Source organism: Schistocerca cancellata, chromosome 3, assembly GCF_023864275.1.
Source record: "Schistocerca cancellata isolate TAMUIC-IGC-003103 chromosome 3, iqSchCanc2.1, whole genome shotgun sequence".
Taxonomy (NCBI): Eukaryota; Metazoa; Arthropoda; class Insecta; order Orthoptera; family Acrididae; genus Schistocerca; species Schistocerca cancellata.
In genome coordinates, this window is record NC_064628.1 from 578,298,994 (window position 1) to 578,321,966 (window position 22,973).

At 42.0% G+C, this 22,973-nt stretch overlaps 1 protein-coding gene across 2 annotated transcripts in view; it reads left to right on the forward strand.

Annotated features, from left to right (window-relative positions):
- The window catches only part of LOC126176821 (solute carrier family 22 member 7-like), a 232,740-nt gene that overhangs the window by 20,047 nt on the left and 189,720 nt on the right, over window positions 1-22,973 (forward strand). Inside the window, exons 1-2 of one of the 2 annotated variants that reach the window (XM_049924006.1) lie at window positions 15,756-16,005; window positions 21,375-21,445. The gene's annotated coding sequence lies outside the window, so the exon portion shown is untranslated. Of the gene's footprint in view, window positions 1-15,755; window positions 16,006-21,374; window positions 21,446-22,973 lie in introns of those variants that run through there. The other variant, XM_049924007.1, reaches the window with a different exon arrangement.

The window sequence follows — 22,973 nt, forward strand, 5'->3', positions numbered from 1 at the left end:
CAGTGGTGTCGCGACAGGCGTGAATGGAGGGACGAATGGAGACGTGTCGTCTTCAGCGATGAGAGTCGCTTCTGCCTTGGTGCCAATGATGGTCGTATGCGTGTTTGGCGCCGTGCAGGTGAGCGCCACAATCAGGACTGCATACGACCGAGGCACACAGGGCCAACACCCGGCATCATGGTGTGGGGAGCGATCTCCTACACTGGCCGTACACCACTGGTGATCGTCGAGGGGACACTGAATAGTGCACGGTACATCCAAACCGTCATCGAACCCATCGTTCTACCATTCCTAGACCGGCAAGGGAACTTGCTGTTCCAACAGGACAATGCACGTCCGCATGTATCCCGTGCCACCCAACGTGCTCTAGAACGTGTAAGTCAACTACCCTGGCCAGCAAGATCTCCGGATCTGTCCCCCATTGAGCATGTTTGGGACTGGATGAAGCGTCGTCTCACGCGGTCTGCACGTCCAGCACGAACGCTGGTCCAACTGAGGCGCCAGGTGGAAATGGCATGGCAAGCCGTTCCACAGGACTACATCCAGTATCTCTACGATCGTCTCCATGGGAGAATAGCAGCCTGCATTGCTGCGAAAGGTGGATATACACTGTACTAGTGCCGACATTGTGCATACTCTGTAGCCTGTGTCTATGTGCCTGTGGTTCTGTCAGTGTGATCATGTGATGTATCTGACCCCAGGAATGTGTCAATAAAGTTTCCCCTTCCTGGGACAATGAATTCACGGTGTTCTTATTTCAATTTCCAGGAGTGTATATATACATGGTCTGCAGTATCTTACAAACACCTGTCATTAACTTAGAATCACTCCAATTATGAAACTGAAGACTCGATTTATGTCCATGATGTCGCAGAGAAATGGAGTACTTCACTTACATCTTAGTTCTTCTAGAGGAAAGTGCTGAAATGGGCTTTCCATCTATGTACATGATTCATAACACATGTGTTGCAAGTCCTCTGCTGACTGTGGTATGGAGACGTTTGCTTTTAACTACTGTAGGTAGATAGTGCTCTGTGTCACACACAGAATACCCATTTGTATAAGAGTTGATCCCAAGTTATGCCACACAACTGTTGCACCCTGAGAGAACAACAACAAAATTAGTTAAATATGTGATAAATGGCCTGGAGAAACAGCTCCCTCTCTCTAGAGTACATCATCAGTTTACCGTTAAATCATACTTCATTACAACCCATCTAAACACATCACCCAATCAACTTTCGATTACCCTTTAACGCAGATCCATGTCAACTTAAAGTAAGATGGTTCTCTTTTCCAGGAATGCATCAAAGACAGTAGTCAAGTTGTATGTATCCCTATTATCCCAATAACATACAACAGAATGTTGCTAAAAACATCAAGCAACTGTTTTGTAAGGTATTCGTTAGCTGACGCCACATTGTTGTAATTGGTGGAGAGTACAGAGAAGCTCATTGTCATACTGTTGGTTAGCGTTTAAGACACATAACAGTCTCGCACAGGGTCAAACGTTGTACATTGCAATCCCTCAGCTGGTAGTACAAAGCTCTTTAGCTAAGGACTTTACCTGAGGACATTTGGTAAAAATCAATTAGGTGGTGGCCAATAACTTTGGGGTCAATTACTCTACATTTGGTGGTCGTCCACGTAAAACATTCTGTTCCAGCTGTCTAATCGTTGTCTACGAAAAATGACTGTTTCCCTGGTTCCCATGCTTCCACGTCAAGTTTTTTTCGTATTTCTCTTGCTGTCGCATACTCGTTCCCATGTACAAGAATTGTTGTGCACAAAGCAGAGTACATGCTAGTACTCCCTCAATTTCCCCGCATTTCGGCGTATTTTCCCCGCACGTATTTTCCGTCAATTTTCATGATTTTATCGATTTTATGTCACTTCTCCCCATGCGATCATGACATCAATTCTCGCCACGTATTGTAATATTGCTTGTAAATTCAGTACGTTTGTCAATACCTAGCGAAAAGGCACTATTTTTCTGGTCATATGGTGTAGTATAGCACTATACTCGAATGCATACAGTCACTTCCAACCACATATTCTACAGCAGCAACGCATTTGCTTTGTTTTGTTTTCTGTATGTCTGTGTCTGCACATATACACGGATACTTCTCTGTGGTGTTACCTTGAGAGACGTTTGCTTACTGGAAGAGAATTTGAAAGTGAGGAAGAATCCTGTGAGGGAGGTAGAGTTTGCACTTAGCACTTTGTCATGACCCAAAAATGAGTTTAGTAGTCTAGTCCTGTGATGCAGAACGTGGCAACTATTAAGCTGTTTAAGAACAGATTCTCCTGCCTGATGAGACATGAATGGTCACCAGAATTCACGGATTAGCTCAGTCTGTGATGGGTGGTTAGGTACAAAGAATGTCCCAACCTCGCAGCAGTGGGGGCTAGCAAAGTGGCCAATGTGCTGGGTGAGTGGTGACAGAAATGGACGCGTGTATTGCATGAGAAGACACAAAATGGCGTGTGTCTGTAGTGGACGATTATTCCCCCAATGAAAACTTGTTGTTTGACTGTTTGGTGATAGTCTCTCCGACCTCTGAACGTTCGACACGGTGGGTGTGTGGATGCCAGGTGATGGGGTTGCAGCTGTTGCCACAGCCAATATGTGTGCAGATATCTCCTCAGCAGCTCCTGCAAGACGATGCCATGTCTCTGCCGGCGACGGATGGCACAACCACAGCTCCTGGCACTCAGTGGATGGCGTGTTCTTTCCGATCGCAAGTTGTTTGTGATCGGTTGGATTTTTTCAGCTGATATGTTTAGTGGAAGCATGGTGGTAGAGAAGGGTGCTTGTGTTCTCAAACGTTGGTGCATAAAAGACCTCAGATGTATTTAGTGCTTCAATCAATGTGTGGTGAAAATGTAATTACTAGATTTGCATCATGTTTGTGTGTGATACTCAAACATTCAATATATGTTTCTATTACGAAGAAAGATCTTTGTAAGGTGATGGTGAGTTTTAAGTGATCTATTTCACTCCTGTGAATTTTTAAACAATTAATTTGATAAGGTAGTGCAAATGAACTATTTTCCAAGTGGGGGAACCCTGTCTCTTGCAAACTGATTAAATAAAGAATATGAATCAATATATTATTGACATTGATTTGAATTTCGTGTCGTTAGAGCCTTCCTCTCCAGCACAGAGTGAGTCATTTTCCTGCTAAAGTTTTTCAGGGAGGGATGGGGAGGGAGAGGGCGATGTCTGTGTGGTTGAGAGGTCCTCTGGTCGTGGCGTTGTGCACTACCTCTATCGATCCCTGCAAGTCAAGGTGAACACACACAAGACAACACCTCCAATCTACAGCAGCGTAATTACGTAATCAGGCCATGTAGTTGCTGGATGTTGGCTGATCCCGGCAAATAGAGAAACTCAGCCCCTGAAAATCGATTTAATTAATTAGTCAATTAATTTTATATCAAAAGTGTGATAGTACTGGCGAGGGGGGGCAGAGGGGTTGCGGTTGCCCAAAGGGATGAGGAGGATGAGGAGGAGGAGGGAGAAAGAGAAATGAAGGTTTGCCATAAGGATGGATTATCCCCAGGGGGTAATAAATCAACCCTCTGGGGCCATAAACCGCTTTTTCTATTCCACTACTCAAGCTGACCACTAGAGTGTTGAACACTAGCACTTCTCTACTTGGGCATGCGCAGTGCTCTGTTTTGTTATTCAGGCTGGCCAATTTTTTTGCCTGTCATTTTATCTAAATAAATGCAGACACGTGAGTGTATTATTATTAACGAAAAACCATGTAAAGTGGCTCTAAATATTCAAATATTCTTATGAAATGCAGGAGTAAATGACGTGCAGCTGACCAAAACGTCAGTGTATTTAGAGGTGTTAGCCATCTTGAAGATGGAGATGATAGCCCAAAATCCAATTATGACATTGCCATAATCATTTCAAAAAGTATTTGCGGCTGGTTACGTTATTCATCAACATCTATTTATCTGACATAAATTTGTAAGTTTGCATTTTGCACCATGAAAAAACAAGCCAAAATGTCTTCACATGGATATAAGACTTACTTTTTATATTGCAATGAGTAACGCGGATTGTTAACTGTGAGCTTCAACTTTCACTATCTCAAAGCATAACGAATAGCACGTAAACTAATTCTGTAAACTGCAAAAATGTGCCTTAATAGCGGTTAGCCAGTATTTCTTGACACTGTGAATATCTCTGCTATTTGACTAATATTAGTAATTCATGTCGTTCAGCTCTGCCACATGAAGATCTTGAAAGCCGGCCGGGGTGGCAGAGCGGTCTTAGGCGCTACAGTCTGGAACCGCGCGACTGCTACGGTCGCAGGTTCGAATCCTGCCTCGGGCATGGGTGTTTGTGATGTCGTTAGGTTAGTTAGGTTTAAGTAGTTCTAAGTTCTAGGGGACTGATGACCTCAGAAGTTAAGTCCCATAGTGCTCAGAGTCATTTGAACCATTTTTTTGAAGATCTTGAAGAAACTGCATTTGTATAAAATTCACCTTATTTTCTGGAAAAACCCTTATGAAAGATAATTCAGAGGGTACATGCTAGCTCAACGTATCCAGAGTGAACCAGAAATCCACAGATCAGCTGCCTGAGACTGTTCAGTGACATCTTCTGCACATTTTAGTATAAGGGACCCATGGTCTTCATTAACGAATTATTGTGTTTCGTTTGGTTTCTTGTCCCAATTACCTTTATATCTGCAGTGCACTGAATGTAGAACACGATAGTTTACATGTAGATGGTATATCCCATGTGTCTTGTTTCCATTCGTTTTTTACACCTGGTGGGCACAACTGGGACGACCTTTTTTCAGCATAGATCGCTTCTGCATTGACGTATTAGCATATCTACCAAGTTTTGCTGCCATACGATAATTCCAGCCCATGTTGAACCTCCATGTATGTCTCCACTTTATTTATAACGACCTGCTACTTGCCAAAGAATCAGCCCATAACTTCAGGGGACACCAGTCGTATGATATATATTTTGATTTCTTTGCGCAGTATATTTTGCAAACAAGGGATGCGGATGAAAAGATAAGTTCAGTCTTCATAGATATAGGGCTGGACGCTGCACCACATTGCCAACTATTTATCAAGAAAATATTATACAGGGTGGAGCAGAGGAAATACATGTTTTTTTTGAACCGCTAGTACGCGGCGACGAGAGGGGGTATTGACCTTGAATGAATGTTGGCAGACTGCCCATACAATGCAGTTTCAGTCGCTATGGAGCTTTGGAGCGTAGAACACCGTGTGTTCGTTGTCGAGCAGTACTTTAGAATCAATGATTCCGTAGTCACAGCGAAACGTCTTTTCCGTCAAAATATTAGAGTTGGACGTCGAGGTGCAGTGCCTGATCGGAATACTGTACTCCGATGGGCTGCAGCGTTTAGAAGTACTGGATCTGTGATGGAAAAGAAATCACCTGGTCTTCCCTGTTCAGTTCGTACACCCGGAAAATGTAGACCAAGTGAGAACGGCAGTTCTTGCTAGTCCGAAACGATCGCCTAGACGACAGGCTGTAGCGCTGGGTATGTCACGTCGTTCGCTTCACCACAACTTACATGATGATCTTAAGTTTCACCCGTACAAGATAATGATCGTCCAGCAGCTTAGTGAAGGGGATTTTGTGCAGCGCAGAAAGTTTTGTCGCGTAATAGACAAAATTTTTACGGAAGATGCAGATGCCACAGTTTTCATGAGTGATGAAGCACATTTTCATGTAGACGGTTACGTCGGTGTTCGAAATGGTCGGTATTGGGGGCCGGAGAACCCACATGAATTACACCAAAGACCTCTCCACAGTTTAAAAGTAACAGTGTGGTGCTGCATTTCAAAGATGGGGATTGTTGGACCCTACTTTTTTGAAGAGGAAGGAACTGCAGTTGCTGTGACATTATCTCGCTACATTAAAATTTTAAACAACTTTCTTCATACAGAACTTGAAAGGCGTCAATGGAACATGAGAGGAATATGGTTTCAGTACGACGGTGCCACAGCTCACATGGCGAGAGCATCCATGGAAGTAGTTTGACAAATGTTCCCAGGACATGTTATTTCAAGATATGGTGATGTTTACTGGCCCCCTCACTCACCCGATTTGTGGATATGCGACTTCTTTTTGTGGGGATATCAAAAGTCTAAATAAACAAGCCTCGCACAATCGATGACCTGAAGAATTCCATTCGTCAGGAAACTGAAGCTGTAGTGAATGAAATGTTAGAGAGAGCCATGCGTAACTTTCGGAAGAGGATCCAAATTTGTATCCAGCAAGAAGGACGTCATCGCCAAGACATTATTTTTCGAACCTATTTAAAGTATGTATATTTCAAAACTGCATTAAAAATCTATCACTTAAGGCTTGTTTTTATTATTTTTATCAAACCGTCCTAGTCATTCAATAGTGAAAAACATGCGTTTCCTCTGCTTCACCCTGTACAAAATATTTTCCAAAATATATGACTGGCACGAAAACCCGTTCGTTACACTGGACGGAGAATGTTCCACTGAGGCTGAAGTAACGTGAGGTGCATCCCCAGAAAATTTAACTGGACTCCAATGTTCTTACCATACATAGATGATGTATCAGATAGTGTCAGCAGCATAGTAAGACTGCTAACTCACGATACTCTTATCTACAGAGAAGTATCGCTATTGGATAATCATAAAGAAATTACGGAAAAATATTCCATTTTGTGTAATTTTGTAGCACTCTTTAAGTATGGATAGATTAATGTAATGCTTATAAACTTGATAGTATATGATTAAAAGATTAATGGTGAACATATTGAGCACATCACATCGTATATTTACAGGTAATACTACAAAGTGTTATAAAACGGAACGATCATGCAAAATCAGTATTAGTGAAGATAAACTGAAGAACCAGATTTTTGTGAGAGCACTGGGAAAATTCAGTGCAGGTGTAATGAAAATCGCTTACTTGACGATAGTAAGACCAATTCTTCCTCTACTCTTTATCGACTAGTAATGACCACAGGAAGAGAATGAATTCAAAGATGCACGGCTACGATCGTAACAGATGTATGTAGACCAGAAGCGGCCAATAATTCGGCTCTCGAGCCATGCCCTGGCATGAACGCCGTAGCACTCAACCTCACTGTACATTTCCCCCAACGCCACTCCACCCTGTCTCACAAGGGGAGTACACAACGTTGGGATCACGATTTTACTTCAAACTTTGTACAACTTTAGTAGGTCATTAAAACAACACAATGTGCAAAAGTAGTAACTTCAGGAGATGGGACCTGGATAAATTCAAAGAACCAGAGGTTGTAGAGAGTTTCACAGACCGTTAGAGAACGATTGACACGAACAGGGGAAAGAAATACAGTAGAAGAAAATGGGTGGGTTTGAGAGTGAAATAGTGAAGGCAGCAGAGGATCGAGTAGGTAAAAAGACGAAGGCTAGTATAAATCCTCAGGTAACAGAAAAGATATTGAATTTATTTGGTGAAAGGAGAAAATATAACACTGCAGTAAATGAAGTAGGCGAAAAGGAATACAATCGACTCAAAAATGAGATACAGTAAGTGCAAAATGGCTAAACAGGGCTGGCTAGAGGGCAAAAGTAAGGAGGTAGACGCATATATCACTAGGTGTAAAGTAGATACTGCCTACAGGAAAGATAAAGAGACCTTTGGAGAAAAGAGAACCACTTGTATGAATACCAAGAGATCAGATGGAAAACTAGTCCTAAGCGAAGAACGGAAAGCAGAAAGGTGGAAGGAGTATATATGGGGTCTACACAAGCGCGATGTACTTGAGTGCAATATTATGGAAATGAAAGAGAACGTACATGAAGAGAAAATGGAAGAAATGATACTGCATGAAGAATCTGAAAGAGCATTGAAAAGTCTAAGTCGAAACGAGGCCCCCGGAGTAGAAAATATTCCTTTTGAACTACTGATAGCCTTGGTAGGGCCAGCCATGACAAAATTCTACCATCTGGTGAGCAAGATGTATGAGACAGGTGAAATACCCTCAGACTTCAAGAAGAATGTAGTAATTCCAAGCCCAAAGAAAGTAGGTGTTGACAGGTATGAAAATTACCGAGCTATCAGCTTAATAAGTCACGGCTACAAAATATTAACACGAATTCCTTACAGACGAATGGACAAACTGGTTGAAGCCGCCCTGGGGTAGATCAGAAATGTTGGAACACGCAAGACAATACTAATCCTTCTCTTATCATAGAAGATAGATTAAGAAAAGGCAAACCTACATTTCTAGCATTTGTAGACTTAGAGAAAGCTTTTAACAATGTTGACTGGAATACTCTCTTTCAAATTCTGATGGTGGTAGAAATAAATAAATTACAGGGAGCGAAAGGTTATTTACAATTTGTACAGAAACCAGAGTCGAGGGGCATAAAAGGGAAGGAGTGGTTGAGAAGGGAGTGAGACAGGGTTGCAGCCTGTCCCCAGTGTTATTCGATCAGTATATTGAGCAAGCAGTAAAGGAAACAAAAAAAAAATTTGGAGTAGGCATTAAAGTCCACGGAGAAGAAATGAAAATTTTGAGATTTGCCGATGACATTGTAATTCTGTCAGAGACAGCAAAGAACCTGGAAGAGCAGTTGAACGGAATGGACAGTGACTTGAAAGGAGGATATAAGATGAACATCAACAAAAGCAAAACGAGGATAATTGAATGAAGTCGAATTAAATCAGGTGATGTTGAGGGAATTAGATTAGGAAATAGGACATTAAAAGTAGTAAATGAATTTTGCTATTTGGAAAGCAAAATTACTGATGAACGTCGAAGTAGAGAGGATATAAAATGTAGACTAGCTATGGCAAGGAAAGCATTTCTGAGGACGAGAAGTTTGTTAACGTCGAGTATAGATTTAAGTGTCAGGAAGTCTTTTCTGAAGGTATTTGTATGGAGTGTAGCCATGTTTGAAACGTGGACGACAAATAGTTTAGACAAGAAGAGACTAGAGGCATTCGACATGTGGCGCTACAGAAGAATGCTGAAGCTTAGATGGGTAGATGACGTAACTATTGAGGAGGTACTGAATAGAAATGGGAAGACGAGGACTTTGTGTCACAACTTACCTAGAAGAAGGGATCGATTGGAAGGACACGTTCTGAGTCATCAAGGGATCATTAACTTAGTAATGGAGAGGAGCGTGGAGAGTAAAAATCGTAGAGGGAGACCAAGAGATGAATACACTAAGCAGATTCAGAAGGATGTAAGTTGCAGTATTTACTCGGAGATGAAGAATTTTGCACGGGATACAGTAGCCTGTAGGGCTGCATCAAACTCTGGACTGAAGACGACAAAAACAACGATGTGCAAGGAGTGAGGTGCGCTACTGTGGCAATTCCGAGAAAATCGTAAGAGAAGTTTTATGAGTCTATTACGTAACGGATGTGTCTGTGCGTAGGTAATGGACGCTGGACTTCATGGTGGCCAAGAGGCTGGCGCTCGAGCTTCGTAGGACAAACCAGTGTGAGGCGGCTGTTCGATTCCCACTTAAACCTTCATTTCTGTAACGTAAGTGTACATTCTGTGATATTTAAAAAATTTGCGCATGCACTACTCGTCCTTGCTACATTAGCAACGTCTCGCCGCTACGCAGGTTAATTGACAAATGGAGCCCGCCTCTGCATCTGCAGCTTGAAGCGTCGAGATGCAAAGTACACTACTGGCCATGAAAATTGCTACACCATGAAGATGACGTGCTACAAACGTGAAATTTAACCGACAGAAAGAAGATGCTTAGATATGCAAATGCTTAGCTTTTCAGAGCACCCACACAAGGATGGCACCAGTGGCGACACCTACAACGTGCCGACATGAGGAATGTTTCCAACCGATTTCTCATACACAAACAGCAGTTGACCGGCGTTCCCTGTAGAAACGTTGTTGTGATGCCTCGTGCAAGGAGGAGAAATGCGTACCATCACGTTTCCGACTTTGATAAAGGTCGGATTGTAGCCTATCGCTATTGCTCTTTATCGTATCGCGACATTGCTGCTCGCGTTGGTCGAGATCCAATGACTGTAAGCAGAATATGGAATTGGTGGGTTCAGGAGGGTAATACGGAACGCCGTGCTGGATCCCAACGGCCTCGTATCACTAGCAGTCGAGATGACAGGCATCTTATCCGCATGGCTGTAACGGATCGTGCTGCCACGTCTCGATCCCTCTGTTCCTTAGACTCAATGCCCAGGCGTATCAAGGCCGTTATTACGGCCAGAGGTGGTTGTTCTGGGTACTGATTTCTCAGGATCTATGCCCCCAAATTGCGTGAAAATGTAATGACATGGCAGTTCTAGTATAATATATTTGTCCAATGAATACCCGTTTAACAACTGCATTTCTTGTTAGTGTAGCAGTTTTAATGGCCGGTAGTGTAGTTTCAGGTGCCTTACTGGACTGTATGTATAAGGGATTACGCATACACTTTCAGGAAAACTCTATCCGTTTCTCAATTTACTTGTCTCTAGTTGTAAATACGCTTGTTCTAATAATTAAATGTAATTGAAAATAGTAAGTAGTTAAATAACATGAAATTCATTGAAATTTCATCGAAATATACGTGATTTTCCTTAATTATATTACCTCTCAAATGTCACATAAATTGAATATGACCAGTGACGAAAAAAATATAGATTAAAAGTTTGGGCAGGAGTGAAACCGTCGTCCAATACTCATTCGTCTGAAGCAGCTCGAACACTAACTACTTGACCACCACGAACTCTAACATCATGCATCTATAAACAAATACATCCATTACATATTAGAAGCGTAAAACATCTCTTGCGATTTTCTCGGAACTGCCAGAGAAGTGCACCTTGCTACTTGTACACTATGGTGTTTCAATGGCCTACTGAAGGTGTACAAAGTTTGAAGTAAATCTGTGATGCTGACGTCGTGGCCGCGCGATCTAAGGCCCTTGCCACGTTTCGCGAGGCTCGCCCCGCCAGAGGTTCGAGTCCTCCCTCGTTCATGGGTGTGTGTGTCGTCCTCGGCGCAAGTTAGATTGAGTAGTATGTAACCTTAACCACCGAAGACCGCAGCAGTTTGGTCCCATGGGTTCTGTAAATAGGCTGTTTAGGTTTTTGTATTGTTAACGCCACGTGGCGCTCTGTATGAAAATCACTGACTGTGCTGTGTGCAGTCTGTGGCTGGTTTCACTCATTGTTGGAATATTCGCTTGTGTAGTATTTGGCAGTTGGATGTGAACAGCACGTAGCGTTGGGCAGTTGGAGGTGAGCCGCCAGCAGTGGTGGATGTTTAGAGAGAGATGCCAAAGTTTCGAGAGCTTGCTATAAGCGGACGATCTGGACGTGTGTCCGCCAGAAAAAGGAAATTTGTAAAGATGGATGTCATAAATTGATATATATACTTTTGAACATTATGAAGGTAAATACGTTCTTTGTTGTTGGTTCTCTATTAAAAATCTTTCATTTGCTAAAAATGCCTATCAGTAGTTAGTGCCTTCAGTAGTTAGAATATATTACTTAGCTGGCAGTAGTGGCGCTCGCTGTATTGCAGTAGTTCGAGTAACAAAGATTTTTGTGAGGTACGTGTTTCATGAAAGGTATAGGTTATTGTTAGTCAGGGCCATCCTTTTTTAGGTATTATTGGAAGTCAGACTGCGTTGCGCTAAAAATATTGTGTGTCAGTTTAGTGATGATCAGACTAAGTAAATAGAGAAATGTCTGAGTACGTTGAGTTTTACTCAGCTGTCTTTGTATCAAATAAAGTAGAAGTTTACCAACACAGTCATTCATAATTTTTTTAAGTGGATGTTTCAGTCTTTACCAAAAATTTCCAAATTTCCTTTTCATGGTGAGGAGGGGGAACAGGGGGAAATAGCCAATGCGCTGCATTTAAATAACAGTGCTGCAGTCGCACTGCACACGAATTGGCTTATACTTTATATTCCTCAACAACCTAGGTCACAAACAGAACAAATTTTCAGTAACATGTAACTATTTTCGGTGTACTGGAGACACAATATAATTTTTATCTGGTACAAACTGTCGACATTCGGACAGACGCAGACAATTTTACTCAGGCTGGCACGCAATCGTGGCTCATTTAGTTTCATAATGGAAGGAAGGTCTTTCACAAAATGTGTTGAACGTTATACTGCAGCTCTTTTGCAACCTCGTTATGGAGGCGTGGAAACTCTCCCTGAGGAAGAAATGTTGCAGTATTGGACTGTTTTAATGTAAAAGTATTTGTGTGTAAAATGTGAAATTATTGCACATCAATCAGTTACATCTGCACATACACAGAGGCACTTCCAACTGAAACAGCAAACGGTCTCGAAACCATGTAAGATTGACAGTGTCCTCAAAACGTCTAGGAAACGATCCTCGTAATTCTGTCAATGCCACAACGGATTTTTCACGTCTCGAGTTTTCTTTAATGGCAGTCAGTTACGGGAACTGGTCTTCTGTCATTCCCACTCATTTTTAAAGGCTTGTCACGATGTATCGCTACACTGCCTCTTTTTCGTGTCAACAGCCGCTGGGCCTATGAACGTTCTCCATAAGACGAACAAACAGCGAAGGGTAAACAACGCCAACAATACGATGCTGCCGAACTGAAGATCGAGGCTTATCTGACATACCATCTTCACCCCCGGACCGGATGATGTTTGGCGTGCAGTGGTCGGTCCTGGTGTCGACTATATGCATGTGGAACAGAAATACACGGGCACCATTGTAGGAATACTTGTAACAAAAACGACGGAGGTCGCTCCAGAACCTGTCGGGAAAATTTTGAGAACTTGACATCAAATAAGACTGTGCCACCATTATACTGCTACCATCGCACATACCACTTAGGGATTATGAGAATAAGAGAGATTGGGGTAAGTACATTGAAAAGCAAACAGTCATTATCCCCGTACTCATTACACGAATGGAATAGAAAAGAAAAACGATAACATTTGACGCCAGGAACTGTGCAGTGGCTTGCGGAGTAAACAGGTAGATAATGTAGTCCATCTTGATCAAGGCGTCCACCCTCTCAAACGGGAGCTACGCATCCTGCCAGACACCTTAATTGGTTATGCTTGTGGTTACGCTCGTAACGGTTGCACGTTTATGTGTCGTAAGTTCTGTTTCTTTCCAGAAAACGGCACAGCAAATACCAAACGTTGTCTATGATTGTGGGCATTAGTACAAGATGTTACTGTGAAGGGAGTGTATCTAGGTGTCATGCACGAGTACTTATTTGATAAAAACAAGAGGACGTTATGGACAGTTCTGCGCTCTTCCACTTGCGTCATACATAAGGAACTCTAATATCCATGTCCGGCCATCAGTTTCCTAAAGCAGCGTGACGGCATTCTCAGACAAACTCGAAAAAGTCACCTATGAATGATGGGGAATTTCCGACCATTATGTTTTAAACATGTGGGACGTGATAATATAACCATCTGCAGTTAAGCGCGTGTCATTAAAGTATGGCAGTCTGATTGTGAAGTTGCCTCTTCGAATCTCGTTAGAAACAAAATTTCATTTATACGTTTACTTACATTCTATGCCTGTTAACAAACAGAAATGTCAGTTAACAAATATCAGTCCTATTTTAATAAAAATAGCATAATATTATTTTTAATTGAAACAGAAACTGCATCAAAATGGCAGTATTCATAATAAATAAAAATTTAGCGAAAAAATGAGAAAGGTCAAATGTCCACGAGACACATTTTTATTTTTGTAGACTGAATGGTATTACTGACATATGTGATTTTTTTTCGATTAATGGTAAAGAAATTACAATGTATGTACCACATTTGAGTTGTTTTCCATACCAACAGTAATTCAAAATGACATTTTTTTAGAACAGAATTATTATTAAATACATGTTAATTAACGTTTTTATTTTTTAGATATTTTGAAATTTCAGTAAAGCAGAAATATGTGATTGCAAGATTCGAACCAGCAACTTTACAACAATAAGCATTTAACGCTACGCGCTCAGCTAACGGGAATAATGTTGTTACGTTTTATGTGTTTGATACTTAACAGCAGTCAGATATCTTCAAACACAACTTTTTCAAGTGCTTCTAAGAGATGCATTTCATTTCTTTAAGACTCTGACCTCCGGCCACCGACGTTCAAATCTACACTACTGGACATTAAAATTGCTACATCACGAAGACGACGTGCTACGCGAAATTTAACCGATAGGAAGAATATGTTCTGATATGCAAATGATTAGCTTTTCAGAGCATCCACACAAGGATGGCACCAGTGGCGACACCTACAACGTGCTGCCATGAGGAATGTTTCCAACCGATTTCTCATACACAAACAGCATTTGACCGGCGTTGCCTGGTGAAACGCTGTTGAGATGCCTCGTGTAAGGAGGATAAATGCGTACCATCACGTTTCCGACTTTGATAAAGGTCGGATTGTAACCTATCGCGATTGCGGTATATCGTATCGCGACATTCGTCCTCGCGTGTTCGAGATCCAATGACTGTTAGCAGAATATGGAATCAGTGGGTTCAGGAGGGTAATACGGAACACCGTGCTGGATACCCAACGGCCTCGTATCACTAGCAGTCGAGGTGACAGGCATCTTATCCGCATGGCTGGAACGGATCGTTCAGCCACGTCTCGATCCCTGAGTCAACAGATGGGGACGTTTGCAAGACAACAACCATCTACACGAACAGTTCGACGACGTTTGCAGCAGCATGGACTATCAGCTCGGAGACCATGGCTGCGGCTACCCTTGACGCTGCATCACAGACAGGAGCGCCTGCGATGGTGTACTCAACGACGAACCTGGGTGCACGAATGGCGAAACGTTATTTTTTCGGATGAGTGCAGGTACTGTTTACAGCATCATGATGCTCGCATCCGTGTTTGGCGACATCGCGGTGAACTCACATTGTAAGCGTGTATTCGTCATCGCCATACTGGCGTATCACCCGGCGTGATAGTATGGGGTGCCATTGGTTACACGTCTCGGTTACCTCTTGTTCGCATTGACGGCGCTTTGAACAGTGGACGTTACATTTGAGTTGTGTTACGACCCGTGGCTCTACCCTTCATTCGATCCCTGCGAAACCCTACATTTTAGCTGGATAATGCACGACCGCCTGTTGCAAGTCCTGTAGGGGCCTTTCTGGATACAGAATATGTTCGACTGCTGCCTTGGCCAGCACATTCTCCAGATCTCTCACCAACTGAAAAAGTCTGATCAATGGTGACCGAGCAACTGGCTCGTCACAATACGCCAGTCACTACTCTTGAACTGTGGTATCGTGTTGAAGCTGCATGGGCAGCTGTTCCTGTACACGCCATCCATAATCTGTTTGACTCAATGCCCAGGCGTATCATGGCCGTTATTACGGCCAGAGGTGGTTGTTCTGGGTACTGATTTCTCAGGATCTATGCCCCGAAATTGCGTGAAAATGTAATCACATGTCAGTTCTAGTGTAATATATTTGTCCAAAGAACACCCGTTTATCATCTGCATTTCTTCTTGGTGTAGAAATTTTAATGGCCAGTAGTGTATTAAGTTTGAAGTAAAGGGAAGTGGGCAGAGCAGTGCGCAACGCCCCTTGTAAGATTGTTACCAGCTGTGCGCACTGTGTATCATGGAAAAAGCGTTTCTAAACTCGTTTGACAGTTGTCGACCTCGCAGATAACCTACAGGGTGAGCTTTTGCTTCGTTCTTCTATTACCTCATCCTTCTGTCGCCTTACTTTGGCTTCATAACATGCCACATTGGCTGTTGCAAGCAACGTTATTTATTACTCGCTTTACTTCACGCACTCCTTTGTATCACGTGCCTCATTCTCGCAAAAGTCGATAGTAAGTGCTTTACTCCCAGTTTTGCGTAACAGTCTTGTTGGTTCATCAGGTTGCTCATTGAGATTAGAGAGAACAAAGCGTAGGTATTTCAGTACAGTCCACTAGGGAGAGGAGCAGACAGCGACAAGAGTTTGAAGAGAAAGCTTTGCTACGACATACCTGCGAACGTGAGTATTACTTTATTCTCATTTGTGTTCACAAATAGATGTACTTCGCTGGTTCCGGCACACACCGTAATTCTTCCCACGCCGCTGTGTATCTATATCTACAGTTCAGGAATATTGAACCAGTAACTGAACCAAAATTTGTTAAAGAATTGTTATCCATTTTGGACAAAATACTTTTGCGTATAGGACAGCGTCTTTGTAAAGTGCTAAAACAGCTAAACTGCCAGCGTTTCGACCCACTTGCTGCGATCGTCTTCAAGGCGGTCCACTCTGAAGAGGAACGTAGTAAATCAGTCGAAACGATGGCGATTTAGTTGTTTCAGTAGTTCACAATGAAGCAGTCAAATATCCAAAATTTTATCCAGAATGACACCAGTCTTGGGAGCCTACGAACTTGTTAGCCGTTGTTACTGAGAAAGTATCTAGTTAAAAACTTAGCTATAAACTGGTTAATGGCGAATACAAAAATATTACCCAGGAATAATCAGCGCATAGCTACAGGTGTTCAACAAGAATCAGGAAACACCAAGACAAATGGTTACACCGTTACACCGTTGTGTTTGACAACGAAAGTTGTATGTGCATTGTCCTCCATACGTTGCAAGCGTCGGAACATTATTCTGCGTATTTATGAGTGCATTAAGTCAGAGATAAGTGAGTTCGATAGTTGGCCAATTGTTGCTGCTCGTATGGTGCACTGTAATGAAGAATCATATCGCGTACTGGGAAAAAGCTAAATCACAATGCGGATTGAATTGAGTGTTGAGTGATCATGACAGACGGTCATTGGAGAGCGCTGTGACGATACTAGCAAAAGTCACTAGAGATCTGAATGTCATACTAGTGAACCACGTCACCACAAAAATGAGAAGGGAGCTCGATGAGACGGAAGTGCAGGGCGAGTTGGAATTCCAAAACCACTTACCAGTTTGCAAGAGCCCGTAAATGGAAAACGTGGTGCCGAAGCCGGAACATTAGGACTATGGGGCAATGGAAGTATGTCAATTAGGCACGCGTCTTTTGTTTCACTCTGATTCCAACTTCTGACCGAGTTTACGACCCGAGAGTTAAAAATGTCGGGGCAGCCGTATCGTTATTGTCCATGACACTCCCAAGGGTATTCTACAAGGTCACATTACTTCCAAGGATTATGTGACCATTTTGGGTTATCAGGTTCACCGCAAGGTACGATGTTTGTTCCATGGTGCAGCTGTGTTGCGAGGCAGGAGGGCCCGTATTTACACAGATCGCATCGACCAGGGCTGCTTTTTTGAGCACGAGGATGAATTGTCGTCTCTCCCCTGGCCACAACAGCCACTAGATCTCTACATTATTGAGCCTTTGTGGTGTACTTTGGAGAAACTTGCGCGTGGTCCCTGTCCACTTCCATCATCGTTGCCTGAACTTGCAACTACGAGGGTTGGAACTTTAATTGTGGCAACTATTTATTTACAGCTAGTACAAAATACACTACTGGCCATTAAAATTGCTACACCAAGAAGAAATGCAGATGATAAACGGGTGTTCATTGGACAAATATAGTATACTAGAACTGACATGTCATTACATTTTCCCGCAATTTGGGTGCATAGATCCTGAAAAATCAGTACCCAGAACAACCACCTCTGGCCGTAATAACGGCCTTGATACGCCTGGGCATTGAGTCAAACAGAGCTTGGATGGCATGTACAGGTACAGCTGCCCATGCAGCTTCAACACGATACCACAATTCATCAAGAGTAGTGACTGGCATATTGTGACGAGCCAGCTGCTCGGCCACCATTGACCAGACGTTTTCAGTTGCTGAGAGATCTGGAGAATGTGCTGTCCAGAGCAGCAGTCGAACATTTTCTGTATCCAGAAAGGCCCGAATAGGACCTGCAACAGGCGGTCGTGAATTATCCTGCTGGAATGTACGGTTTCGCAGGGATCGAATGAAGAGTAGAGCCACGGGTCGTAACACATCTCAAATGTAACGTCCACTGTTCAAAGTGCCGTCAATGCGAACAAGAGGTGACCGTGACGTGTAACCAAAGGCATCCCATACCATCACGCCGGGTGATACGCCAGTATGGCGATGACGAATACACGCTTCCAATGTGCGTTCACCGCGATGTCGCCAAACACGGATGCGACCATCATCAACTGTAAACAGAACCTGGATTTATCCGAAAAAATGACGTTTTGCCATTCGTGCACCCAAGTTCGTCGTTGAGTACACCATCGCAGGCGCTCCTGTCTGTGATGCAGCGTCAAGGGTAATCGCAGCCATGGTCTCCGACTGATAGTCCATGCTGCTGCAAACGTCGTCGAACTGTTCGTGCAGATGGTTGTTGTCTTGCAAACGTTCCCATCTGTTGACTCAGGGATCGAGACGTGGCTGCACGATCCGTTACAGCCATGTGGATAAGATGCCTGTCATCTCGACTGCTAGTGATACGAGGCCGTTGGGATCCAGCACGGCGTTCCGCATTACACTTCTGAACCCACCGATTCCATATTCTCCTAACAGTCATTGGATCTTGACCAACGCGAGCAGCAATGTCGCGATACGATATACCGCAATCGCGATAGGCTACAATCCGATCTTTATGAAAGTCGGAAACGAGATGGTACGCATTTCTCCTCCTTACACGAGGCATCTCAACAGCGTTTCACCAGGGAACGCCGGTCAACTGCTGTTTGTGTATGAGAAATCGGTTGGAATCTTTTTTCATGTCAGCACGTTGTAGGTGTCGCCACCAACGCCAACCTTTCGTGAATGCTCTGAAAAGCTAATCATTTGCATATCACAGCATCTTCTTCATATCGGTTAAATTTCACGTCTGAAGCACGTCATCTTCGTGGTGTAGCAGTTTTAATGGCCGGTAGCGTAGATACCTGTTTCAAAGTTTTACTGACCTTCAAAGTAGTCACCTGTATTGTGTATAACCCGTTGCCAGAGCAATGTGGAAGTCGTAGGATACTGTCTCTCTCTAAGCTGGTCGTAGGTTGTGTTCCAAAATGAACAGCATAGAGACATAAGTGATGACACTTTCTGTAGGACCTGCCCATCATTTTGCAGGACAATGCTCGAGCACGTACATTGCAAGCTGTTACTGAATTGTTTGACTGATGGGGCTGCTAAGTGTTATACCACTTACTGCGCTCCCCTGACTTAAGCCGTCGTTAGCTCAACTCGACTACTAAACTGAACGAAGCACTTCAGTGCATTCGCTTCAGAACTGCTACAAATACGTCGGGCAATGGACCGCGCCGCTCGAACTGTCAACACGAATGGCACTGCTAAGAGTATCCTACGACTTCCACATCGCTGGCAACTGGTTATACACAATGCTGGTGACTATTTTGAAGATCAGTAAAACTTTGAAACACGTATCTATTTTGTACGAGCTGTAAATAAATAGGTGCCACTATTAAAGTTTAACCCCTCGTATTTTGTAGGAAGAAAGATATAAGAGCCACTTGAAAACTGTGCGGGACGTGTATTTATCCATTCCGAGATGACTGAAAGCTATTTTGAATATCAACAGGTTCCGTACACAAGCGCATGGTAATGTGTTATGTATTTCGTGTTTCGATATTTTTATCCATCCCCTGTACATAAACATGGTGCCCTTTATTTGTGATACGTAGAATCGCCGACACACACACACAGACACACCCACCCACACACACACACACACACACACACACACACACACACACACACACGACTCCTACAATGTAGTTACAGAGCTCTACTGTACAGGAGATCGCAGGATGACTTTTTATGCACAACAAAATTGAAGTATTTATTTGGTATTTTATGTACATTTTTACTACACAGTTTGACAATTAATAATGATAGAGTTAGTTCCTGTCTGATGAAATATGATTGTGTAAATTATATAATATGTGTAACATCTACGGACATGTATAAATGCTTCGGATTTCGCATGGTGGCTGTTCCCTCGAACATGTGGCTAGTACGTTCATAAGACGAAACAGCACGCATCAATATTGATAGTGGCGCCATGGAACATTGGGCGCAGCCTCTGGCTGGTTTTCTGGAATGTCTTTAATTCCAACTCGGAGGATTATTTAAACTGATCCAGGTTGTCTAAACTCTCCATTATGTTCAGTATCAGACACACGTTCAAATATTGGTACTCAGAACAAAATCTATGCTTCCATCAAATGACATCTGAGGAATTCTGCTATCGATGGAACAAAATCTATGCTTCCATCAAATGACTTTTGAGGAATTCTGCTATGCTTCCATCAAATGACATCTGAGGAATTCTGCTATCGATGGAACAAAATCTATGCTTCCATCAAATGACTTTTGAGGAATTCTGCTATCGATATCGAAAGATGCCGAGAACACATCTCTCGGTAACACCTTCCCCCCGCATCCCCCTAGGGAGCAGCAGTGTCGAACAGCAAAGCCTTAAAATGCCGTAAGTGGGTCGGTGCATGGCCTCGTCGCCTCCTGTGAATGGAAAGGCTAGTGGACCTCGTGGGACAATGGGTGAGCTATTTGCACGTGGAGTGGCAAATAGGTGGCAGTATTTATATTAGATGTTTACTGGGTCACCTGCGAGTGAAGTGGAGTTGGAGTTACGCTTCGAGCATAAACTGAGCATTGACGCGAATGGGTTATGCTTGCTGAGCCTGTTACTTCTCTGTCGAGATTTGGAGTAGTGTGTGCAAAGTTAAATGTGCTATCCGTTTTATCTAAAGGTCAACAGATACAACAAGGTTGTGTCATTTGATAATTTGACTAGGTTTCGCCGTATTGCGCGTCTATTTTCATCGTAGTAAAAGAAGGAAAAATGCAAAAGAATAAACAGTGACGTCACAGTTGGATATGCAAACATTTGTCGGTTTTTGGTATTAATGAATGACATCGATTAATCTTGTTTAGTAGACTGACGGTGTTTGAGAGGTTTGTTCTCATGTATATTGTGAGTGGTATGCTGTGTGGTCAGACAGTTCCTCAGTCATTCGGTATTTTCGTTTGAATCAGTGCCAATAATTTTGTGTACTCGTGCTCATGCTTATAGCTGCAGTGTTTTTAAAATCGTATATGAGTAAACAGCTTTATGTCTTGTTAATTTCTTTAAAAAATTGTTTTAAAAGCGAATATATTTTAATATCTCTGCTCTTGGCTAAGATTAGTGATCTATTATCATTAGAAAGAGAGACTTCTGATGACCTATGATTCATGCCACACAAGGTGCCTTTCAAACCATATCGTGAGAAAGTTCTTTTAATCTTTTAATATTTGATATTTTTCCCAAGTAAATGTCATAGTTGAGAGTAGAACTTTGTTCAATGTGGTCTCCATTTTGAGATCTTTTACAGCATTGTTTCTTGATTTTCAGACGAGATTACCCAAGGATGTGTTCCTCCTTTTTCAGAGTCTGAAGGATTTGGTTGCTTGTTTCATTTTAAGGTATGTGTTATAATTGTGTTTCACGTGTGTTTTAGACCTGTATCATAATTAATCTGTTTCAGAAAGGAACATTTTGGACGGTCGTATCAGGCAGTTATCTTTGAAGCTGTTGTGAGATTTTGTACTACACAAAGGGATTGTATCTGTTTTAATGTTTAAATTATACATGTTTTAAAGTAGTAGTGTCGTTCTCTTTTGCGAGAACTATTCGTGTTTTTCAAATTTTTTTGCTCTCCGTTTGTATCAGAGTCATTTGATAAAATAGAATTAAGTGAAAAACGTTGCACATGTTTATTTCTCGACATGTGCCCTTGGTACCCTTCGCTACTGAACTGAGTGGTCTTTCTTGTCGTAATTTTGGAGACAAATTTGGACGTAGCAAATGGGCATATCCTTGGACGAACTCTTCTATTGTTCCTGAGCACCGTTATTTCTTTGTTTTCTGATGACATCTGTGCCTTGTGCTGCAATTTGCCTTGTTTGAAAATGTCCTGTTTGATGTAAGAGCTTCATATTCATGGAGCACGAGTACAAGGGACAACGCCTGAAATTATAAAGTTCAGTTACACTAATACATCCACAACACTGTAAATACCATTACTTCTGCTAAGCTGTTAAATGATGTGCATGAGTGTGTTCAAATTTTGGTACAAGCAGGGTCTTCGCGACCCCAGCTTTGGTGTATCCACTCGTACGTTAACCACTGGAATGTTTCAAGTACCAATATCACTCTCGTTCTCAGATTCAACAACTCCAGGGTGATTTACTTAAATTACAGCAAAAACATAATTTGTTAAACTGTATAACATATCAGCCTCCCCCAGCTTTACTATAATAGTCGATACCCGGAATGTGTAGCCTGGTATCGATCATTTCAGTTATTAAATATATTAAATTTAAGACACTGTGGAAGAGTGATTTATGATGTAATGATATTATTTTGAGCAAGGACTGATATTTAAATACAACGACTAACAATTATATAATACGTAAATGTGTAACATAATAATAACTATGACCCATCAATTTTTCATCACGAATATAATAATCAGTATGTATTTCATTGAACAATAAGCAAACATTAATATTAGTATCGTTATTCCTTTCGTTAATGAACTGTAAATTGATCCCAAAATTTCTATTTGGAAAAGCTATTGTAACTTAATAAAAAAAGATAGAGCCAAAGCTACAATTACGTAATGTCTAGCAATATGTAACTTCTAACCAAATTTGTAAACCAGAGCTAATATCATTACAAAAATAATTAACTGATCATTGTCAGCACTGATAGTTAACTGCATTACTTACGTTTGGACGCATATTTCGAAATTTTACTGTTGTAGAAAAATCAAACAGCTTGTGCATATCTAATGCAAATGTTAGGAACATTTTCTGTGTGGTAATTAATTTGTATTTTTTAAATTAACAAAACACATTATTGTAAATAACTCGTATTTACTTTTAAAGATTAAATAGGACGATTTCTAACCTGAAATTTTACGTAACAAAATGATATTTTATTTTGTAC